Source organism: Schistocerca serialis, chromosome 10 (assembly GCF_023864345.2).
Source record: "Schistocerca serialis cubense isolate TAMUIC-IGC-003099 chromosome 10, iqSchSeri2.2, whole genome shotgun sequence".
Taxonomy (NCBI): domain Eukaryota; kingdom Metazoa; phylum Arthropoda; class Insecta; order Orthoptera; family Acrididae; genus Schistocerca; species Schistocerca serialis.
Window position 1 is genome coordinate 114,070,010 of NC_064647.1, and position 17,659 is coordinate 114,087,668.

Sequence of the window (17,659 nt, forward strand, 5' to 3'; positions counted from 1 at the left end):
AATGTAGTCGAATTAAGTCGGATGATGCTGAGGGAATTAGATTAGGAAATGAGACACTTAAAGTAGTAAAGGAGTTTTGCTATTTGGGGAGCAAAATAACTGATGATGGTCGAAGTAGAGAGGATATAAAACGTAGACTGGCAATGGCAAGGAAAGCATTACTGAAGAAGAGAAATTTGTTAACATCGAGTATTGATTTCAATGTCAGGAAGTCGTTTCTGAAAGTATTTGTATGGAGTGTAGCCATGTATGTAAGTGAAACGTGGATGATAAATAGTTTGGACAAGAAGAGAATAGAAGTTTTCGAAATGTGGTGCTACAGAAGAATGCTGAAGATTAGATGGGTAGATCACATAACTAATCAGGAGGTATTGAATAGAACTGGAGAGAAGAGGAGTTTGTGGCACAACTTGACTAGAAGAAGGGATCGGTTGGTAGGACATGTTCTGAGGCATCAAGGGATCACCAATTTAGTATTCGAAGGCACCGTGGAGGGTAAAAATCGCAGAGGGAGACCAAGAGATGAATACACTAAGCAGATTCAGAAGGATGTAGGCTGCAGTAGGTACTGGCAGATGAAGAAGCTTGCACAGGATAGAGTAGCATGGAGAGCTGCATCAAACCAGTCTCAGGACTGAAGACCACAACAACAACAACAACAACAACAACAAGTATAGAATGAAGAGTATAATCCCAGTAACATGGGAAAGGAAGGTAGGTATAGTAAAAAGAGAGGAATTAACGAGGAAGTAAAGTAATTCAAATACCTTGGTGCCCAGCATCCTATTGAAAGTAGTTGACATTTGACAGCGAGTGGGCCGGACTGCTCCTACATCGATGGAGGTTATACTGACTCTATCTGCTCCCACAACAGTGCCACTTTAGCAATCTGTCTGCCAGAGTAAGAGACGTTTTTAGAAGCGAAAATTTCGTCTCTTTCAACAAAAAATAGGCCCTATAACTCCAGTCTTAATTTCAAATAAAAATACATTTTTTTGGCTAGCATGGTTCCTTTGAAGGGGCACAGCCAAATTTTCTTCCCCATCCTACCCTAAATCGACTGGAGTGATGACCTTGCTGTCAGGTCCCCTCCCCCAAGTCAAGCAACCAACCAACATTTAGTTCATGCTTAGAGACACTGTAGAGATTTATACTACTAGGAAATTTCAGGATTTTTTTGAGATTTTTGTGAAAGGGCGATTCTACACAAAATTGTATGGTTTTCGACATATTCAACACTTGAGTATGTCTGTTTTTTTCTTGTTTTACGTGCCGGCTTTTAAACCGATGAACAGAAGGTATAAACATTTCTTGGTCTTACTCTTACCCTAATGGCTCCACAAATTGCAGTCAGTTTCTGTCGTCATCAGGTAGACTCCTCCACAGCTTTCTGCCCTCAGCTTCTTCTTCCCTTGCCCCAAGTATCTGAATATCCTTGGCCACCTGCTCTGTCCACCTTATTTTCGGTCTGCCTAAAGGCCATCGCCCTTTGGGTGTGTCCTCAGCCTTCTTGGCTTGCGCAAGAATATCTGATTCGCCATATAGCGCCCTGAGATCCCCGTTTTTCTTCTTCGCCAGTCCCCTCCCTCAGTTTCCACAGGATTTTGTTTTCGAAAACCCTTTTTCTCCCCTCTGTGTATTTATTTATTCTTCATATTTCTGTCCCATATAGTAATACCTCTCGGATTATACGTAACTTTATATATCCTTATTTTGGTTTCCCTTGATAAAATTTTGATTGACAATAGTTTGTTCGGTGAATATGATGCTCTGGATGCCGCTTTTATCCCTGCTTGTATTTCATGTTTCTCATCATTTCTGTTATTATCTCCCACCATCAGATATTTAAACTCTTCTGCTTCTTAAAAAATGTGGTCGTTAGTCTCCATGATTTCCCATCTTTTTGTCTTGTAATTTCTTTACAGGCACATGAATTTCTAAGTAACAAATTTTAGTGCCTTGTGAGTAGGAGTCTCCAAAGATGAGGGCTGCCAAAAAATAATGGCAACATTTAAAATTTTTTGACCTTCTTGAAGTGCTATATTTCAGTGAACAGTTAACGTAAAAGTGCAAAACTTGCCAAGATAATTGAAATCGTCGATTTTGCATATTCTGTGGGTTTTGTTTAGTTTGATTCATAATTGTCATCCATTCAGCATTCGAGGAGTCGGCAATAAACTATACCGTGAGTAAATTTGTCCCGAGTTTAAGTAGCTTTTTATGTTCACGGAGCTGATATAGGAAACTCTCCCTGTGTCACCTTGTAGTCTAGTAGCAAGTTTGATCACTTTTGTATGTGTAATTGTTACCAAAATGTGTACAAAAAGAAAATGACTTTTCAACCGATTGACCTCTTGTGCTGATCATACTTACGGCAACCACCATTTGAAAAAACATTCTTTTCTCTACAACATGGGAATTTCGCAATTTGGTTTATCCCTCAACGTCTACAGTTATCTAGTAAACATTCCTAGGCAAATCACTATTTCTCGGATCCTTCTTCTAAGGTCAGTCGAATTGTATGAGATCCGTAGAAACTCATCCACAAATACTGTATGTCTTTTAATGAAATATGTAGCATGACGATTGTTCTTTAATTTTTCAATTTGAACCATCTTAAACAAGTAAAAAGTAATTGGCTGAGAAAAACGTTAGTCGAAATTTATTTTTGGAAGTGAGTTTTTGAATTTCTTCGAAATTTTTATCTATTCAGCAAAGTAAAGATGACCTATCGAAGTATATTTTTGGTTATCTGGATACTGAAAGTTGCCATCTGCCTGACATTCGATTCCAGTGAAAAATTAAATAATGTTGTAGATCTTTCTCCTGACCAAAAGGAATCGTTGTGCATCAGGTTCAATGATGAACCTTCACTGTGTCATCATCAAAAGACCAGTTTTCCAACCAAAGTCGATTCTTCACAAAGATAATGCTGTACTTTAAACGTATTAATAGTTGTGCCGATTACTGTTGAAACAATAAATAGTTTAGAATTGGAGGGAAAATCAGCATTGGCCGTATTTTTTTGTTTTATTGTCAGCAAAATCGATCAGAGCTTATGTGATCGCTCTAAGCTTGTGGTTATAGCTTGATACCAGTGCCTACCAATTAACATCAGAGTTTATGTGATCGCTCTAAGCTTGTGGTTATAGCTTGATACCAGTGCCTACCAATTAACATCAGAATTTATGAAATCGCTCTAAGCTTGTGGTTATAGCTTGATACCGTTGCCTACCAATTTGAATTGTATATTAAAGCACTGAGGATGGTCACTAAGTGACTGAAAATCGATTTTGCTGACAATAAAACAAAAAATACAGCCAATGCTGATTTTCCTTCCAATTCTATCCACTATTTGGTCGTGGTGCACACAACACTCCATGGAGTCGCCAATCAATAAATAGTTTACTTACTTTTTCAACCCATCTCGTTTTCATTTGACTGTCCTTTATATTTTCAATCACCGCATTCGAAAAGGAAACAAGAGAATCAATGAAAGAATTAACAAAAGAAAAAAAAAAAGATTACGGCGATACTGCCACGGCACCAGAAGGATTTGGTTTCAACATTTGTTCTGCAGCTGTAAAGGAATTCGCTTGAGTGTTGTTTCTCACCCCATTTTTTTTTTTTTTTTTTTTTTTGTCCCTGTCAATGAAGATTCCTCGACTTGCACCATAGGGAGGCGGGTTTCTGGGTTCCGCTAAATAGGTCAGGAGTCCACTACACGCAGGAAGCGGGTACCCGTGAAGCGGGGCTGTGTAGAGACGACTGGGTGGTTTCTTAGGTTAGTGGGTTCAAATGGTTCAAATGGCTCTGAGCACTATGCGACTTAACTTCTGAGGTCATCAGTCGCCTAGAACTTGAACTAATTAAACCTAACTAACCTAAGGACATCACACACATCCATGCCCGAGGCAGGATTCGAACCTGCGACCGTAGCGGTCGCTCGGTTCCAGACTGTAGCGCCTAGAACCGCACGGCCACTCCGGCCAGCCTAGGTTAGTGGGTCTCGGGAAAGTGCAGAAACGGCTTCAGTTTCAAAGGGTATAGGGCGAACATAGGAAGAGGGTAGACATACCAACAATCGATATTGTAGCATGAGATTTTCACTCTGCAGCGGAGTGTGCGCTGATGTGAAACATCCTGGCAGATTAAAACTGTGTGCCCGACCGAGACTCGAACTCGGGACCTTTGCCTTTCGCGGGCAAGTGCTCTACTTGCGCATAGAGCACTTGCCCGCGAAAGGCAAAGGTCCCGAGTTCGAGTCTCGGTTCGGCACACAGTTTTAATCTGCCAGGAAGTTTCAATCGATATTGTAGTTGTAAACTGTCGTAGAGTGTTTGAAAAGAACCAGAGCTCCAAAAGATAATGGAAAGGACTGATTCTCAAATCATTGCTGGTGCGGAAAGCTGTCTGAAGCCGGAAATAAGTCCAGCCGAATTTTTTGCGAATGACTTAACGGCGTTCAGAAAGGATAGGTTAAATACAGGTGGTGGGGGAGAGCTTATTGCTATCAGAAGTACTTTACCTTGGAGTATAATTGAAGTAGATACTCCCTGTGAGTTAATATGGGTAGAGATTATACGTAACAAGCAGTGTAAACTAATAATTGGTTCCTTTTGACGACCCCCTCCCCCCTTCTCCCTCCCCCCACTCGCAGGATACACTTGCCGAACAGTTCAAAGGAAACTTGAGTGTGATGTTAAATAACAACCCCACGACAATTATACACTCCTGGAAATTGAAATAAGAACTCCGTGAATTCATTGTCCCAGGAAGGGGAAACTTTATTGACACATTCCTGGGGTCAGATACATCACATGATCACACTGACAGAACCACAGGCACATAGACACAGGCAACAGAGCATGCACAATGTCGGCACTAGTACAGTGTATATCCACCTTTCGCAGCAATGCAGGCTGCTATTCTCCCATGGAGACGATCGTAGAGATGCTGGATGTAGTCCTGTGGAACGGCTTGCCATGCCATTTCCACCTGGCGCCTCAGTTGGACCAGCGTTCGTGCTGGACGTGCAGACCGCGTGAGACGACGCTTCATCCAGTCCCAAACATGCTCAATGGGGGACAGATCCGGAGATCTTGCTGGCCAGGGTAGTTGACTTACACCTTCTAGAGCACGTTGGGTGGCACGGGATACATGCGGACGTGCATTGTCCTTTTGGAACAGCAAGTTCCCTTGCTGGTCTAGGAATGGTAGAACGATGGGTTCGATGACGGTTTGGATGTACTGTGCACTATTCAGTGTCCCCTCGACGATCACCAGTGGTGTACGGCCAGTGTAGGAGATCGCTCCCCACACCATGATGCCGGGTGTTGGCCCTGTGTGCCTCGGTCGTATGCAGTCCTGATTGTGGCGCTCACCTGCACGGCGCCAAACACGCATACGACCATCATTGGCACCAAGGCAGAAGCGACTCTCATCGCTGAAGACGACACGTCTCCATTCGTCCCTCCATTCACGCCTGTCGCGACACCACTGGAGGCGGGCTGCACGATGTTGGGGCGTGAGCGGAAGACGGCCTAACTGTGTGCGGGACCGTAGCCCAGCTTCATGGAGACGGTTGCGAATGGTCCTCGCCGATACCCCAGGAGCAACAGAGTCCCTAATTTGCTGGGAAGTGGCGGTGCGGTCCCCTACGGCACTGCGTAGGATCCTACGGTCTTGGCCGGCATCCGTGCGTCGCTGCGGTCCGGTCCCAGGTCGACGGGCACGTGCACCTTCCGCCGACCACTGGCGACAACATCGATGTACTGTTGAGACCTCACGCCCCACGTGTTGAGCAATTCGGCGGTACGTCCACCCGGCCTCCCGCATGCCCACTATACGCCCTCGCTCAAAGTCCGTCAACTGCACATACGGTTCACGTCCACGCTGTCGCGGCATGCTACCAGTGTTAAAGACTGCGATGGAGCTCCGTATGCCACGGCAAACTGGCTGACACTGACGGCGGCGGTGCACAAATGCTGCGCAGCTAGCGCCATTCGACGGCCAACACCGCGGTTCCTGGTGTGTCCGCTGTGCCGTGCGTGTGATCATTGCTTGTACAGCCCTCTCGCAGTGTCCGGAGCAAGTATGGTGGGTCTGACACACCGGTGTCAATGTGTTCTTTTTTCCATTTCCAGGAGTGTAGTTGGTTGTGACTTCAACCTACCTTCGATATGTTAGCGAAAAGGATGTTTAAATTCAGTGATAGGCGTAAAAAGTCGTCGGCAATCGTACTAAATATCTTACCAGAAAATTGTTTTCAACAACTAGTTCAAACGGCTCTGAGCACTATGCGACTCAACTTCGGAGGTCATCAGTCGCCTAGAACTTAGAACTAATTAAACCTAACTAACCTAAGGACATCACACACATCCATGCCCGAGGCAGGATTCGAACCCGCGACTGTAGCGGTCACGCGGTTCCAGACTGGAGCGCCTTTAACCGCACGGCCACACCGTCCGGCAACTAGTTCAGGAGCCCACTCGAAGTGTAAATAGTTGCGAGAACATACTTGACCTTTTAGTAACAAATAATCCTGATCAATCAAGGAGTATCATGAAAGATTAGTGAGTACAATGTTGTTGTATTTATACTGAACATGGTAACATCCAAATCTACCAAACATAAACGCAAAATACATCCATTTAAAACACACACACACGCACTACTGGCCATTAAAATTGCTACACCACTAAGGTGACGTGCTACAGGCGCGAAATTTAACCGACAAGAAGAATAAGCCGTGATATGTAAATGATTAGCTTTTCAGAGCATTCACACAAAGTTGGCGCCAGTGGCGACATCTACAACGCACTGACATGAGCAAAGTTTCAACCGATTTCTCATACAACAAAACAGCACTTGACCGGCTTTGCCTCGTGAAACGTTGTCGTGATGCCTCGTGTAAGGAGGAGAAATGCGTACCAACACGTTTCCGACTTTGATAAAGGTCGGATTGTAGCCTATCGCGATTGCGGTTAATCGTATCGTGACATTGCTGCTCGCGTTGGTCGAGATCCAATGACTGTTAGCAGAATATGGAATCGGTGGGTGCAGGAGGGTGATACGGAACGCCGTGCTGGATCCCAACGCCCTCGTATCACTAGCAGTCGAGATGACAGGCATCTTATCCGCATGGCTGTAACGGATCGTGCAGCCACGTCTCGATCCCTAAGTCAACAGATGGGGACGTTTGCAAGACAGCAATCATCTGCACGAACAGTTCGACGACGTTAGCAGCAGCACGGACTATCAGCTCGGAGACCATGGCTGCGGTTACCCCTGACGCTGCATCACAGAGAGGAGCGCCTGCATTGGTGTACTCAACGACGAACCTGGGTGCACGAGTGGCAAAACGTCACTCTTTCGGATGAATCCAGGTTCTTTTTACAGCATCATGATGGTCGCATCCGTGTTTGGCCACATCGCGGTGAACGCACATTGGAAGAGTGTATTCGTCATCGCCATACTGGCGTATCACCCGGCGTGATGGTATGGGGTGCCATTGGTTACACGTCACGGTCACCTCTTGCTCACATTGACGGCACTTTGAACAGTGGACGTTACATGTCAGATGTGTTACGGCTCTACCCTTCATTCGATCCCTGCGAAACCCTACATTTCGGCAGGATAATGCACGACCGCATTTTGTAGGTCCTGTATGGGCCTTTCTGGATACAGAAAATGTTCGACTGTTGCTCTGGCCAGCACATTCTCCAGATCTCTCACCAATTGAAAACGTCTGGTCAATGGTGGCCGAGCAACTGGCTCGTCACAATACGCCAGTCACCATTCTTGATGAACTGTGGTATCGTGTTGAAGCTGCATGGGCTGCTATGCCTGTACACACCATCCATGATCTGTTTGACTCAATTCCCAGGCGTATCAAGGTGGCTGTTCTGGGTACAGATTTGTCAGGATGTATGCACCCAAATTGTGTGAAAATGTAATCAAATGTCAGTTCTAGTATAATATATTTGTCGAATGAATACCCGTTTACCAAATGCATTTCTTCTTGGTGTAGCAATTTTAATGGCCAGTAGTGTACATTTCTGGCTACAGTGCCTGTTTCTTTGGAGAAGTATCCGTGTTCGGACCAACATTGCACCGTAATTCTTAATAACACAGGCTCTGTAGTATCGGACTCGTGTTAATTTTCGCGGTGCGTGTTAGTACCGTTGACAGTATAGCACGAATTGTTCAGGAGATCCGGGCTGGACTAGAGGCTTTCCGCTCTCTGGAACGGTGCCAGTGCGTCCGCTGGTGGAGTCTGTTGAGCAACAGGTTGGGGAGGGGAGCCGGTGGCTGGAGCTGTTGCCCCTGTGACACAGTTCCTGCCCCCCCCCCCCCCCCCCCGCGCCCACCACCTAGAGGTAGGGGACCGCAGGGGTCAGTGGGTCACCAGCGCTACATTGTCTGCCTGCACTGGGCCAGTGCCCGGGGCCAAACGGGCTGAGAGCGCGTCCTCCCACTAACCGCCCTGCGTTTCCTCCCCCTAGTAATGTGGTCCAAGTCGGCAGCTGGGCAGCAGGGGCAGCCGCCCCGCGTGCCGCCTCAGTCCACGCCACAACCGCTCGCTCACCGATAGATCTGTACCTACAGACTGGAAAATTGCGCAGGTCGCACTAGTGTTTAAGAAGGGTAGTAGGAGTAATCCATCGAACTACAAACCCATATCATTGATGTCGGTTTGCAGTAGGGTTCTGGAGTATATACCGTATTCAAACATTATGAATCACCTCGAAGGTAAGGATCTATTGATACGTAATCAGCATGATTTCAGAAAACATCGTTCTTGTGCAACGCAGCTAGCTCTTTATTCGCACGAAGTAATGGCCGCTATCGACAGGGGATCTCAAGTTGATTCCGTATTGCTAGATTTCCGGAAAGCTTTAGACACCGTTCCTCACAAACGACTTCTAATCAAGCTGCGGGCCTATGGGGTATCGTCTCAGTTGTGCGACTGAATTCGTGATTTCCTGTCAGCAAGGTCGCAGTTCGTAGTAATAGGCGGCAAATCATCGAGTAAAACTGAAGTGATATCAGGTGCTGCCCAGCGAAGCGTCCTGGGACCTCTGCTGTTCCTGACAAATGACCTGGGTGACAATCTGAGCAGTTCTCTTGGGTTGTTCGTAGATGATGCTGTAATTTACCGTCTAGTAAGGTCATCGAAGACCAGTATCAGTTGCAAAGCGATTGCTGTATGGTGTGGCAGGTGGCAGTTGACGCTAAATAACGAAACGTGTAAGGTGATCCACATGAGTTCCAAAAGAAATCCGTTGGAATTCGATTACTCAATAAATAGTACAATTCTCAAGGCTGCCAATTCAACTAAGTACCTGGGTGTAAAAATTACGAACAACTTCAGTTGGAAAGACCACATAGATAATATTGTGGGGAAGGCGAGCCAGAGGTTGCGTTTCATTGACAGGACACTTAGGAGATACAACAAGTCCACTAAAGAGACACTACACTCTTTCGTCCTCTGTTAGAATATTGCTGCATGGTGTGGGATCCTTACCAGGTGGTATTGACGGAGGAGATCGAAAGGGTGCAAAAAAGGGCAGCTCGTTTTGTATTATCACGTAATAGGGGAGAGTGTGTGGCAGATATGATACGCGAGTTGGGATGGAAGTCATTAAAGCAGAGTCATTAAAGCGAGATCTATTTACGAAATATCAGTCACCAACTTTCTCTTCCGAATGCAAAAATATTTTGTTTAGCCCAACCTACATAGGTAGGAACGATCATCAAAATAAAATAAGAGAAATCAGAGCTCGAACAGAAAGGTTTAGGTGTTCGTTTTTCCCGCGCGTTGTTCGGGAGTGGAATGGTAGGGACATAGTATGATTGTGGTACGATGAACTCTCTGCCAAGCACTTAAATGTGAATTGCAGATTAATCATGTAGATGTAGATATAGATGTAGAGTCGCGTCATTCGGCGTGACCCGGATGTCCCTTAATACCTGAAAATTCCATACTTAACGCAATAATGTTGGTAGAAACGCAAATATTGACACACATGCATCAAGTAACACATGGTTTTACAATGAAATGAACACACTTTGCTGCTTACAGGCAGCGGGGACAGATGAAAATGTGTGCCCCGACCAGTACTCGAACCCGGGATCTCTTACTTACATGGCAGACTTTCTATCCATCTGAGCCTCCGAGGACACAGATTATAGCACGACTGCAGGGATTTATCTCAAGCACGCCTCTCGCGAAACCCACATTCTCAACGTATTGTCCCGCACTACATTCGTAGTGCCCCCGCCCATTATACTCATTACTCGCGGCGCGTTGCCGATTCGCGTAAGAGTTCGGCCACTGTTTGTGCATTCGCACAGAAGAAGATGGTCAAGTGTCCGGAGAGCCTTGACTATATATATATACTACGATGGTGTCATGTTCTTTCGGACATTTCGTTTGTGTTTTCGGTGGCTCAGATGGATAGAGCGTCTGCCATGTAAGCAGGAGATCCCGGGTTCGAGTCCCGCTCGGGGCACACATTTTTATCCGTCCCCGCTGACGTACGTCAACGCCTGTAAGCAGCTGAGGGTGTTCATTTCATTGTAATTTTATTCTAACGAGCTGCATGGTCACCGATGTCCGAAAGAACAGATACCATCTTGGTATACATAGGGTCTTAGTGAAAGCAAGCAAGCGTACAAAATAACTAATGACATGTCGCTTCATATGATGTTGTTGTTGCTGTTGTGGTCTCCAGTCCAGAGACTGGTTTGATGCAGCTCTCCATACTACTCTATCCTGTGCAAACTCTTTATCTCCGAATTACTACTGCAACTTACATCTTTCTTAATCTGCTTAATGTATTCATCTTTTGGTATCTCCCTACGATACTTATCCTCCACACTTCCCTTCAGTACTGAATTGGTAATCCCTTGATGCCTCAGAACGTGTCCTACCAAACGATACCTTCTTCTTGACAAAGCCACAAATTCCTCTTCTCCCCAATTCTGTTCAGTACTTCCTCATTAGTTATGTGATATACTCACCTATCTTGAGCATTCTTCTGTAGCACCACGTATCGAAAGCTTCTATTCTCTTCTTGTCTAAACTGTTTCTCGTCCATGTTTCATTTCCATACATGTGTACAGTCCATACAAACACTTTCAGAAAAGACGTCCTGACACTTCAATCTATACTCGATGTTAACAAATTTCTCTTCGTCAGAAATGCTTTCCTTGCCATAGCCAGTCTACGTTTTATATCCACTCTACTCCGACCATCATCAGTTAATTTGCTCCCTAAATACCAAACCTCATTTACTACTTTAAGTGTCTCATTTCCTGATCTAATTATCTCAGGATCACCTGATTTAATTCGACTGCATTCCACCATCCCTCTTCTGTTTTTGTTGATATTCATCTTATATCCTCTTTTCAAGACACTGTCCATACCGTTCAGATGCTCTTCCAGGTCCTTTGCTGTCTCTGACAGAATTACAATGTCGTCGGCGAACCTCAAAGATTTTATTCCCTCTCCATGGATTTTAATTCCTACTCCATTTTTTCCTTTTGTTTCCTTTGCTGCTTGCTCAGTATACAGATTGAATAACATCGGGGATAGGTTACGACCCTGTCTCACTCCCTTCCAAACCACTGCTTCCCTTCCATACCCGTCGACTCTTATAACTGCCATCTGGTTTCTGTACAAATTGTAAATAGCCTTTCACTCCCTGTATTCTACCCCTGCTACATTTAGAATATGAGAGAGACTATTCCAGTCAACATTGTCCAAAGCTTTCTCTAAGTCTACAAATGCTAGAAACGTACGGTGGCCTTTCCTTAACCTATCTTTAATATAAGTCATAGGGTCGTATTGCCTCGCGTGTTCCACGTGGAACACACTCCATCTGATACAAAAGTCAAAATTTATAGGTTTTCAGTGAAGAAGATGTTCTTTATAACAAATGCTCCACATGTCAGCCTTCATTCATCAACAAAACGAGTATTGAGGAACAGTGTTGTCTACAGTACTGTAAGGCATATCAGTAGGAATGGTCAGAAATGGCCGCCGGATGTTGTGTTTTAGCATCTCCGCGAAGGCGCCATTAAGAGTGCAATGGAAATACCATTTTTAAATGCAGAGGAGGAAGCGCGTAGGTAGAAAGAGTACATTGAAAGCCTCTGTGAAGAGAAGACTTTTCTGATGTGATAGAGGAAGTCGATATAAAAGTGTTACGGGATCCAGTATTGGAATCAGAATTTAGAAGAGCTTTAGAAGATTTCAGATCGACCAGAAGAGACAAATAACATTTCATCAGAATTTCTAAAATCATTGGACCAAGTGACAACAGAATGCTATTCACGTTGGGGTGTAAAGTGTGTGTGACTGGCGATATACCGTTTGATTTTCGGAAAAACATCGTTCACACATTTCCAAAGACTGTAAGAGATAAAGAATGGAATAGAATATTGGGGATCTGTTAGATGACGATCAGTTTCGTTTTAGGAAAGGCAAAGGCACAAGAGAAGCAGCTATGAAGTTGTGGTTGGTAACAGAAGTAAGACTGAACAGAAATGTAGACACGTTCATAGGACCTGGAAAAACTGTTCGACAATGATGCAAGATGTTCGAAATTCTGAGGAAAATAGGGGTGAGCTATAGGGAGAGACGGGTAATATACAACATGTACGAGTACAAGAAACAGGAGGGACCAATACGAATGGAAGACCAAGAACAAAGTTTTCGGATTAAGAAGGGTGTAATCTTTCGGTCCTGCTGTTCAATCTTTACTTCAAGAAGCAATAACGGTATTAAAAGAAAAGTTCAAGACTAGGGTTACATTCAGGGTGAAAGGATATTAAGGGGCTCCGAAACGCCCTATACTTGCAATGTTAAAATAACGCTTATAAATTACATCTTTCCTCACAAAGTATTTGAGGTAGGAAGTTGAACTTTTTACAGATTATTTATTGGAATATGGGCTACAACTTAACACAAGGATTTTACAAAATTTTAGTTCAGTTATTAAAGATGATTTTTTTCAATTGTAATGAAAATTCACAACATTTTTTTTGCAATTTTTTATTTATATATTCAAAAATATACAGTTTTTTGGAAAAAGGCTGTGTTAAATTATGCAGAAGGTACTGTGTAACATTTACTGAAAGTTTGAAACAAATATGTTTGGAAGATCCTTAGAAAACATGTAATTAGTATGAGAAAATAAAAGTTTTGGGAATCGAGCGACAAAGATGGGATTAACTTTTTAGTGCATTCCAGGTCCATAGGATGGATTATCTTCATCCTCTGCAAACTCCTCCTCCAGCTTCCTCTTGTTCCTCCTCCTGTTTACTCTTGCTTGTATTTCTAGACTCTTTACAGCCCTGTCTGCAGCCCGAAGGCGTTCCTTGTCTAAAGCAAGCATCGCTCGTACCATGTTAGAACCTATCTTCATTCCCATATTTCTAAATACCTTGCACCTTACAATGTTGCCATCATTGAAAGTCGCAACAACATCATACACACCAAAGTGAAGTGTTTCTATTTCAACAAATACAGTCTTGGGGATTCTCGACCATATAACACTATTTACACTTTCATTGGGGTTTTGAGTTTTTCCGTGAATACACTTTTTCAACAGTTCAGGTGCTGCTAAGTCTCTGAAAATAGGTTTTATCACCTCCATTATTGCATGAGGCAGAATATGCTTATGAGTGTGCACTTCACCAGTTAGCAATCCTTTGTTATATTTACACCAACTGTCTTCTTCTTTGGGACACAAGCTATGTTGGGGATTTTCATCGGTTGAAGAAGTATGAAAAAAAAAGAGCCCAAACAGCCTTCTTCATTTCGTCGACACTTCGTGTATTTTGCCTAATAGCCATTCCATAACAGTTCTGTATTTCGTCAATTATACTGTCAGTTAACCTTCCCTTCCCATCCAACCCTTTACCATCACTGAGTTTTTGTTTTTTTGTACGAAGCTTTCAGTCGCCGAAGTCTTGTTCCCATTCGCTTCTGTACGTGTCCAATACACTCAAATTTCTGCACTACAACATCATCACCATAGGGCTTCAGTCCTTGAACATGTTTGAAACTTTTAGAATCACCGACACCAAGGTAATTAACATATCGCACTTTATCACACGCCTCAGAACGCTGGAATATACTGGCAACACCAGCCACTTCCATTCCTCCACTACTGCCTCTATAGTTAGCTTTGCAATTATTTTCATGTGTACCTTTATATTTTTGTGGACATCTACAATACTTTGATATTACTGCTACATCTAAAACTTTCCCTATATACATACTGGTGGCAGATACTACACCATGAAGAGATGTGTGTCCCCGTTTATGCCAGGTACCATTGAACGCTGCAGTCAAATCTCTGTTACCATTATTTTCCATTACTGCCTCTTCCACAGCGTTCTTCATAGATTCTATACAGACATATTCTACTTTAGACCCTATTAATTTATTATAGGTCGTAAACTTGGTTGGGGGATTTGGAAGATTCATGATGCCACAGAAAATTGCACCTGCAGTAGCACCCTTACCAACTGAACGCAAGGAATAAACAAATCTAATGTTGTGTTCGTAGATTTTGCTACCATTTTATTCAGTTGCAGTTACTGCAACACTGTTCCAAAAGGTGGCCATGTATGAACACTTATCACATTTCAGTTGTATTTCACTAGCAAGTCCTACGTGCTTTATTATGGAGAGTTCCAGACCAACTTCACTACAATGAATACACCTTACACAGTTTGAAAAAAATTCCTTTGAGAACCGACATATCAAATATTTCATTCACATCCGATTCGCCCCTAAAACATTCATAGTTTTCACTCATTGAACCAAGCTTCTTCTGTGAAGTATTTTCTTTCCCACTTTGACTGCTGTGGGCAGGTGTACTTGAGAGGTTAGGTTCACTCACTTGGTTATCGTCTTTATTGTTTACAGTAATAACACATACCTTTGGCTTTCCAACATTTCTCCTTTTCTTAAAAGCCTTCAGAGGATTTCTAATAACTTTACTTTTACTCATTATTATACTTCAACAAAACAGAGACTCAAGAAACAGAATTAATTACGAATATTTTCGAGATAACGACAGAGTAAATAAACATGAAACAATCGACAATCACACCAGCGATATATATTGAACCATCACAGGTTAGCCACAACACATACTTTATCTCACATCACTAAAATGTACCTGATGAACACGGACGTTAATAATAACACCATTTGACAGCAGTTTAACAGCGCCACAGTGGGTCACGCCCATGTAGAACACATTTCAAAAAAAATTTAAAAATACTTGTAGTCTTCGGAATTGAATTAATTATATATCTATTAAAAGGTAATAGTCTGCAGATTCAGAAAACGCAAAAAAGTAAAAATTGAACTTTTCATGATTTTGAGCCTTTCCGGAGCCCCTTAATGTTTAGACTTGTTGATGACTTTGTTATCCTCACAAAAAGAGAAGGAGAATGACAGGACCTACTGTATAGAATGAACATTCTAATGGGTATAGAATAAGGAGTGGGAGTAAATCGACGAAAAAACGAAAGTAATGAGAAGTGGCAGAAATGAGATCAGCGAGAAATTTATTATCACAAGTGATGGTCACGAGGTAGAAGAAGGAATTCTGCTGCCCAGGAAGCAAAACAACCCAAGACGATTGAAGTAAGGAGGACACCAAAAGCCGACCGAGGCTGGCAGACGGGACATTCCTGGCCAAGAAAAGTCTACCAGTACTGAGGAACAAATTTGTGAGAAGACGTATCAACGATTGTCCGGTTGAAGGCATATGCGACACACATCTGTGAGGAGATCGTGATGCCAATGCTGAGCGGTCCATTCGGCATGTTGTTGGGCCCATCTGTAACGCGCTGCATGGTGTCGTGGTTGCAAAGATGGACCTCGCCTTGGAAGTCGGGAGTGAAGTTGCTCATCATGCACCCTACGGCGCACAGTTTGAGTCGTAACACGACGTCCTGTGGCTGCACGATAAGCATTATTGAATATTGTGGCGTTGCTGTCAGGGTTCCTCCGAGCCGTAATCCGTAGGTAGCGTCATCCACTGCAGTATTAGCTCTTGAGTGGCTTGAGCGATGCATGTCTTCGACAGTTCCTGTCTCCCTGCATCTCCTCCATGTCCGAACAACATCGCTATGGTTCACTCAGAGACGCTTGGACACTTCCCTTGTTGAGAGCCCTTCGTGGCACAAAGTAACAATGCGGACTGACCGTCTAGGCATGGTTGAAGTACAGACAAGAGGAGCCGTTTACCTTCTCACTGGTGGAATGACTGGAACTGATCGGCTGTCGGGCCACCTCCGTCTAATAGGCGCCGCTCATGCATTGTTGTTTACATCTCTGGGCGGGTTTAGTGACATCTCTGAACAGTCAAAGGGACTGCGTCTGTGATACAATATCCACAGCGAAAGTCTATCTTCGGGAGTTCTGGGAACCGGGGTGATGAAAAACTTGATGTGTGTATTTCATCGGAAGTGGCAAGAAAATGACAATTCACTTTGGTGTACAGAATGTATGAGACTGGCGATATACCATCAGACTTTCGGCAAAACTTTATTCACACAATTACGAAGGTAACAAGAGGCGAAAAGTAAGAGAATTATCGCACAAACAGCTTAACAGTTCATGCCTCCAAGTTGCTGACGACAGAACAACGGAAAAGAAGACTGAGGTTGTGTTAGATGAGCATCAGTTTGGCTAGAAGAAAGGCACCAGAGACGCAGTTCTGACGATGCGCTTGATAATGGAAACAAGACTGAAAAGAATAAAGACATGTTCATATTATTTGTCGAGCTAGAAAAAGGGTTCGACAATGTCAAATTGTGCAAGACGTTCGAAATTCTGAGAAAAATATTAGTAAGCGCTAGGGAAAGACGGGTTTTATACAATATGTACAAGAGCCAAGAGGGAACAATAAGAATGGAAGACCAATGGCAATTGCTCGGATTAAAAAGTGTGTAGTCTTTCGATGTGTGTACTTCATCGGAAGTGGCAAGAAAACGACAATTCACCCGTGGTCCAGGGGTAGCGTCTTTGATTCGTAATCAAAACGTCTCCGGTCCCGGATTCGATCCCCGCCACTGCCTAAATTTTGATAAATAATCAGCATTGGCGGCCGAAGACTTCCGGCATAAGAAGTCAGCCTCATTCTGCCAACGGCCTTGTCAAAGAGGGCGGAGGAGCGGATAGAGGTTCAGGGCACTCTCTTGTCCTAGGGGAGGGAAATTGCCCCTAAAGGCGGAAGAATTAGCAATGATCAACGACATGAGGATGCAGAAGGCAATGGAAACCACTGCATTAAAGACACGTAACGTGTATCCACAGGACATGGGGCCTGTAATTGAAGAAGTGTAATGATGATCTCTCCATTGGCAAAAGATTCCTGAATAGTCCCCCATTCGGATTTCCGGGAGGGGACTGCCAAGGGGGAGGTTACCATGAGAAAAAGATTGAATAATCAACGAAAGGATAACGTTCTACGAGTCGGGGCGTGGAATGTCAGAAGCTTGAACGTGGTAGGGAAACTAGAAAATCTGAAAAGGGAAATGCAAAGCCTCAATCTAGATATAGTAGGGGTCAGTGAAGTGAAGTGGAAGGAAGACAAGGATTTCTGGTCAGATGAGTATCAGG